At 49.8% G+C, this 6,671-nt stretch overlaps 1 long non-coding RNA gene across 1 annotated transcript in view; it reads right to left on the bottom strand.

Moving 5' to 3' along the window:
- Positions 1 to 3,645: 3,645 nt before the first annotated feature.
- LOC123521176 overlaps positions 3,646 to 6,671 on the bottom strand; it is a 137,693-nt gene continuing 134,667 nt past the window's right edge. Inside the window, exons 3-4 of the long non-coding RNA XR_006679646.1 lie at positions 4,893 to 5,039; positions 3,646 to 4,236 (exon numbers count right to left, since the gene is read on the bottom strand). This is a non-coding gene — a long non-coding RNA (uncharacterized LOC123521176). The remainder of the gene's footprint in view (positions 4,237 to 4,892; positions 5,040 to 6,671) is intronic.

Here is a 6,671-nt window from a genome sequence, read left to right as displayed (position 1 = left end):
ATCAAGAATTATGCAAGCATTAAATTAATTTTAGAAGATTTTCCTTTTTAAAAAACGGTTAAGTTGCTTTAAAAATGATTTGTGTAATCATAATCAGTTCTGGGGCTCTCTCCTCCTCCCGCATATATTGCTTGCTCCCCAAACCCCCTCACCCGCCCTATCTCCCACCCCCCACCGCTGCCGCCCCTATAAACTCTGGCCTCTGTTATTCTCTCTATGCAGCTACTCTTTCTGTGCTTCACAAACTGAAAAACCCAACAGATATAATAAAGACAGAAACAAAGTAAAGGGGTAAGGATACAATCATAATACAAAATAAAAATACAAATAATGAGTACGAAAGAAAAGACCACCATCAGTAGCTAAAAGGCCAGAGTAGAAATTTTTGTCATGGAATTAGCAAGAAATACTTGCACCTACAGCAATTTTAGGTTGGGTCAAGAGTAAGGTGACCAGATTTTAACATTGGCAAAGCGGGACACTTGATAAAACTCATATCCTGGTGAAATAGCCACATGGCAGCCGAAAACCGTATATCCTAGCTTGTCGTGCATTCTTTCCAAAAATCAGGACTTTTTAAAAACGCAGCGGGACGTGGGACAATTTGTTAAAAAGGGCAGTCCCGCCAAAAGCAGGACGTCTGGTCACCTTAGGAGGGAAATCAACTGACCTAGTATTAAGTTCAATTCAATATAGTCATCATTACTGTTAGTCTGGGTACTTTAGAGAAACAAATCCACAGAAACTCATGTAGAAGAGTGAGTTTTATATAAAGGGTAAGTGCACATCAAGAAAACACCCCAACCCACTGCTGCCCAAGCCCACAAGTCCAACATTAACCCATATGTCCGACACCAATCCACAAAGTCCTCCCCCATCTCACAAAACACACACTATGACGCCAACTGCAGGAAGAAAGCCGAGTCAGCGAACGTGGAAGAATCTCACCGCTGGCAGAGATCTCCACACGGCTGCTCCAGCTCCCAGGTCTGCATCGGGTAGGTCCATGTGGCTTCTCCTTGGGGATGTCTTGCAGGAAGTCAGCCTTGCTAGCTGAAGCAGGGAACTGCTAAGGCAGCCGCACCCTGGTCTGACCATCACAAGCAAGAGACCCGCGAACTAGAATGGCGAGGCTCACTGAGCCACGTATCCCTCCGCCCTTCAATGAACCCCACCTGTGTTTATCGGCCAGGTCGGCACAATCAACTAACTCCCTCAATTACAATGATCTTGATCTGATGAAGCTGTTCGAAACCCTTGGCTGAGGCTAGAGGGATCTGCATAGGGTTTGGGTTTCCACAGCTGTCTATCGTCTTCCACAGATTGGGTGTTTATAATTTAGGGTCTGATCCTTTTCTCGTTGTCATGTTTGAAGTTTGTTATCGTCATCTTTGTTCACACAAGCTGCTGTGCTTCTTCCATGCGGACTTAGTTGACTCCTCGCTTCGATGGTTGCTTGTTTGACGATAAGCCTTTAAGGCCCCAGTCACTATTCCGATTTAGAGCCGGGCACCATTGTTTTCTTCACCACACTTTGCTGTAGCACCCCTATCCTCAGTGACCATGCCACGGAGGTGAAAATCCAACGGGGCCTTGCTATCAGTATGAAATGTTCTTGGATTGGGGCTAGAGTTAAGTGGGGGTCCAGGATCCATCCGCTTGTCCCTGCATGACTCAGGTTTATGTTGGTGTTCATATTACGACAAAATCGAAACCTCATAAGACCAACTGCCCCAACTGCCGCAACCAACCAACCAACAAGCAAACAACAACAACAACAAACAAAGGCAGGAAAACAAAACCCCACAGAAACATAAAAGTAATCCATCGACAAGCATCCCCCTGGAGTGCTAGGAGACCATTGCCCTGGCGGCATCATCAGTTTCCCCACGACACAGCACCACGGGCACTGTCGGCAGGAGGAGTCTCCGCACATACAGCTGCACCGTGAGCCGCAACCCTTCCATCATTGTTGCTCCCCACGGTTTGATCTCCCAGTGCGTTTTTTTTTTGGGGGGGAGGGGATAAACCCGTGCATGTATGAACTGGAACATTAGTGGCAATACTTGTTGATGTAAGCTTGTATAAACCCAGGCTTGAATCCCAGCAAGGAATTTGACAAATTCTCTCCAGGTGTTTTTCCTTTGTTCCACAAGCCTTTATTGCACATTGCTTTTAGGATAGAGGCAATACCAGTATTAAAACAAAACAAAGCAAACACCCACAGGCCAAATTTGGGCTTGGGTTTCCCCAATACTTAAGCTGTTGCCCCTGAGGCCGTGTGTTTGCTTGCTTGCTAATAACAAGTGCAGTGAGGAGGAGGAGGGGGCACTGGGGAGAGGCGCTCAGGTGTAAAGGGTGCTGGGGAGAGAAATGACAAGGGACCATCGCCTCTTGTCTGTCCGTCTATGGGCCAAGGTTGGGGGAGAACTGGAGGGCTGGTTGATGCGGTTGGAGGCCCTTGCCACAATTCACGAGGGTCATGGAGACACAGATGGCCTGCAGGCCCCATTTTAGACAGACTTGGGAAGGATGGTGGATAGTTCAGAGGAAAGATGGCATGCAGACTAGATCGAGGGGGTGAGTTCTGTGAGGTCCATTTTAATAAGGGTCAACCCCCTCGGCCTATATGTGAGGCCCCAAAGCCAGCCTCACAAATCCGTGGCCCATGCTCCAGTGGACGGTATGCTAAGCCTAGCCAGATCAGGTGGTGTAGCTGAGACAGAGAGCATGCGCCTGCGCAGCATCACAAGAAGCCGAGTATCAAACACAGAAGCAGAGGGGTCTGTGTGGTCTGCACTGCAGAGCCGATATCTGGGGGAGCATGGCCTTAGGCCTGCCCCCGGAAGCTGAGCTGGAAAGAAAACCTGCTTCCAGATCAGGGGCTGCCTAGGATGTGGGGGAAAGGCCAGCCACCCCACAACTAATCGTGGGTTAGATAGGCACAATTGTACAGTGAATATATATATATTATAATAACGTCATAGCGAATGAGAGAAATAGGAGAGTGAAATAAAGACGTCAGACACGTTTCATGGTAGCGTACTCACCTCAGGGATGGCCATGACCTTACCAGCCAGGTCCGCTCACAGCATGGGCCGAGGACAGGAGAGTGAGGTGAGGCCGGAGGTTTGTTGCTAACCAAGGCTTATCTATTTGGGGGTGTGCATGCCTCCTAATTACAGGTAAAGACACACGTCACAGGAAGAGGCTGCACAACAGGCAATACTAGCAATAGGAGGGGGATATACCACAGACATAAGCGTGACAGGAAGGGGATGAGCTAGAGGTGTACACGTGATAGGAAGGGGTGGGACTAGGGGTGTGCCCATAGGAAGGGGTGGAACTAGAGGTCTACATGTGACAGAGAAGGGCGGACCCAAGATTCATGATGGTGGCCTAACATTGGTCACCCTTCAGTGGGCTTGACCTCCCTAGGTTCTCCTTCAGGGAAACAATTTACTACTATCCTTATCAGAAGGGAGTGGGCCCTACTTGTTGTGGGATAAACAGTGGTGACTGCTTGCTCCAGATGGCTGATTAACCCTTAGGGAGAATAACCCCTGAGCTACTTCTGTTGACCTCCAGGTGTATAGTCATTTACCACGTGTAGCAAGCAGCTAAGTTTGGCATATATTTGGGGGAGACAACTTGGGAGAAATCTTTGTTTCCCACACTAAGAGGGAGGCCGATTCCTCAGGTTCCAGGTCAGAATGCTGAACTTTTCACCAGGAGAGCTGGTTCTCCAGGGTGAGATTAATGAACTGATTAATCCTTTCCACAGTTACTAATTGTGCTTTACCTTGGGCCGCATGTGGGTGAAATGCTGGGGCAACACAGTGAACATGACAGAGAAATCCGTGGCCCCATGGGGTTATAATCCAGTGGGGTGGGGGTAGGTGAGGGGTGGAGGTGTTGGGGGTAGCTACTGAAGAAGAAATCCCAAGTGCAAGGAGCTCTCGGGGCGCAGAACAGGGACCTCGACTCTGCGTCAGGGTGGAAACCCTGAGGCCAAAGGGAATGGTGCCTCCTGCGACCACCAGGGCTGCTGGGAGGGGACACTTAACCACCTTGCACTCCATTGTCTCCCTAGGACAAACAGTGGCATCCAAAGTACTTGCCCAGCCAAGGCTTGTTGCAGCCCGAGTGGCCATGCTTCGGGAGGTTGGAGTGGACAGAGCTGGGGCCCACAAGCCCTGGCCAGTGTCTGCCCCATTCTGATCTCACTCTCTTTACCTGTAAGTAGAAGAGCCTTAATCAGAGAATCGTATGGGTTTCTGTTCTATGAGTCTGATCGTTTATGGTAAACAGTGTGCATCAAGTCTAGTCCAGGCTTCCGTCCTGTGGACCACAGCCCTCCTTTCTTACAACTGCAGCCTGCCTGGGGCTCAAAGGGGGCAAAATTCTGTATCTGCCAGCCCCAGGACCCTTCAAGCATTTGCCCAATGCTTATAGGCTATAGAGCAGCCATTCTCAGCTTGTGGGTCACGGAACGCCCCTTTCACAGGGGTCACCTGATTCATAGCAAAATCACAGTGATGAAGTAGCAATGAAAATAATTTTATGGTTGGGGTGGGGGTGGGGGTTCACCACAACATGAGGAAGTGCTTCAAAGAGCCGTGGCACTAGGAAGACAGGGAGTCAGTAGGAGTCTTGCTCATGGAACAGGGTCTGAAGTCAAGTTCAGAGTTTCCAGAGGAAGCTCTATGTGAAGGCCACAACTTCCGCATCTGACTGTGGATCAGAAGGTTCACCCAGTCCATAGGGTTGCCTGGCTCCCAATCCACTTATTTCTGGGGTCAGCGCCCTTTGGACTCAATCCAGAGATGCATTCTTTGGGTTTGACACCTGGAACTCTCTCCGAGAACCCCATCTGGGGAGAGTCTGCTGACCTCAGGTGCTTAGCAGATCCGGGTCCAGTTCTGGGGAAGGATCTAGCATCCTCTGCAGGAAGGGTACAGAAAAACGGACAGGTGTCTCTTCCCACTGCCGCAGGTGGAGGCTGCAGGATCTGCGGCCTTGCTCAGGTGGCTTCCAGCCTAAAACAGAAACAAAAGAAACCCATGCCCCAAATTCTCGAATCTCATGCCTCTTTTTGGCCATGGCTCTATGCGTCTCCTTCCTCTACAGACCAACCTCTGCAGAGCTGTCTACACGTAAGGCCTTCCCTTCCCTACCTCCCATCCACCGCTTGACCCACCGCTCCCTGGCTTCCCCCGCCACGCTGCTAAGACGGGCCCGCCAGGAGCACTCAGCAGGTCCCTGTGGGCAGATACACAGGCAGCCCTTCCATTCATTCCTCTGCATCGCCCAGTGGCATCTGACTCTACTGGCCACCCTGAACCCCTCAACACCCTCTTCACTCCGTGTGCACCACACCGGTCTCCATGCATCCCCCTGCCTCTCAGATCACCTCCAATGCCTGTCCAGTCCTCTTTTCCAAAGATCAGGGCTTTCCCCTCCCATTTATATTGCTTCATGTTATCATTGCATATTCATGGGTTTGACTCACCCACTGGGTGGCATCCATCTCAGCCTTCCTGGTCATTAGCCCAGGGACTCAAAAAATACCTGTTGGTTGAATGGCCTCACAGTTGAAAGAATGGACACACAATGCCTCTGTATTACATTTTACCTTATGAAAGAGGGTGGGCCCAGTGCTCAGTTAACAGTTTCCTCCCCTGGGAAGTCCCCAGGCACTTTCTAGATGAGTGGGGAAAACTTCCAGGAGGGAGGTGCTGGCACTGGGTGGGGAAGCAGGTTACCCAGTAACACCAGGCTAGGCCTGTGACTGGGTCCCAAGAGACTCCGGGTTCTATCCTCACTAATGAACCAAAGAAAAGAAAGACACGGCAGAGGGTCCTTGGAGGGAAGGGGTGGTGAAGAAGGAAGGGGGGAAAGTTACGCATAGAGAGGGTCACTGAGGAGAAAAAAAGACAAGAGTGGATTTAAGAGAGGAGAGAGGAGTGTGCAAGAAGTTGTGTGTGCATTCAAATACCATGATTGTGACACTGCACTACTTCATGGCATATAAAGATTCTAGATGTAATTGTCCCCTGGTTATTGGTTACCTCTTCTCTCTCTCTCTCTCTCTCTCTAGCTAGTTATCTCCTATCTATCTATCTATCTATCTATCTATCTATCTATCTATCTATCTATCATCTTCTTTCATTCTTAAAGTAAGACCTCTTCTCTGGTCTGGCCACAGCCCTGAGCAAGGTTGAGCCGCTTTCTCTGGGCTCTTCGGCTGGTTTCATTCTTAGGTCACAGACCTGGCTGCACTGTGTCACCCCTGATCTAGTTTGCCCATCTGTCTCCTCCTTTAGAATGTCAGGCCCTATTATTTTCTGTCTCCCTGACTCCTAACTCATGCCTGGCTCCCAGATTCTTCTCTTCCATGGACAAAGCAATGAATGAATGACAAGTCACAGACCCTGAGGACAGGAAATAAGTGCACTAGATGGAGAAGAATCAGTTGCTGAGTGCATATATCATGAGTGACCCCGGCCGCACACAGGTTTCCTGCATGACTTCCTACACTTCCTTCTATCAGAAGCTGGGTGCCGTTGCGAGAAGCACTGAAGCTTAAGGGAAAGTGCCTGAAATGGGTGCATGAGCAGGTGGTGAAGACAGTGGATGGTGCCTGGCTATTAAAAGATATAGCATCTGGG

The sequence above is a fragment of the Echinops telfairi genome, unplaced genomic scaffold (genome assembly GCF_000313985.2).
Source record: "Echinops telfairi isolate 266 unplaced genomic scaffold, ASM31398v2 ScPeMD7_7475;HRSCAF=8513, whole genome shotgun sequence".
Taxonomy (NCBI): Eukaryota; Metazoa; Chordata; class Mammalia; order Afrosoricida; family Tenrecidae; genus Echinops; species Echinops telfairi.
This window is presented reverse-complemented; position numbering and strand designations above follow the sequence as displayed.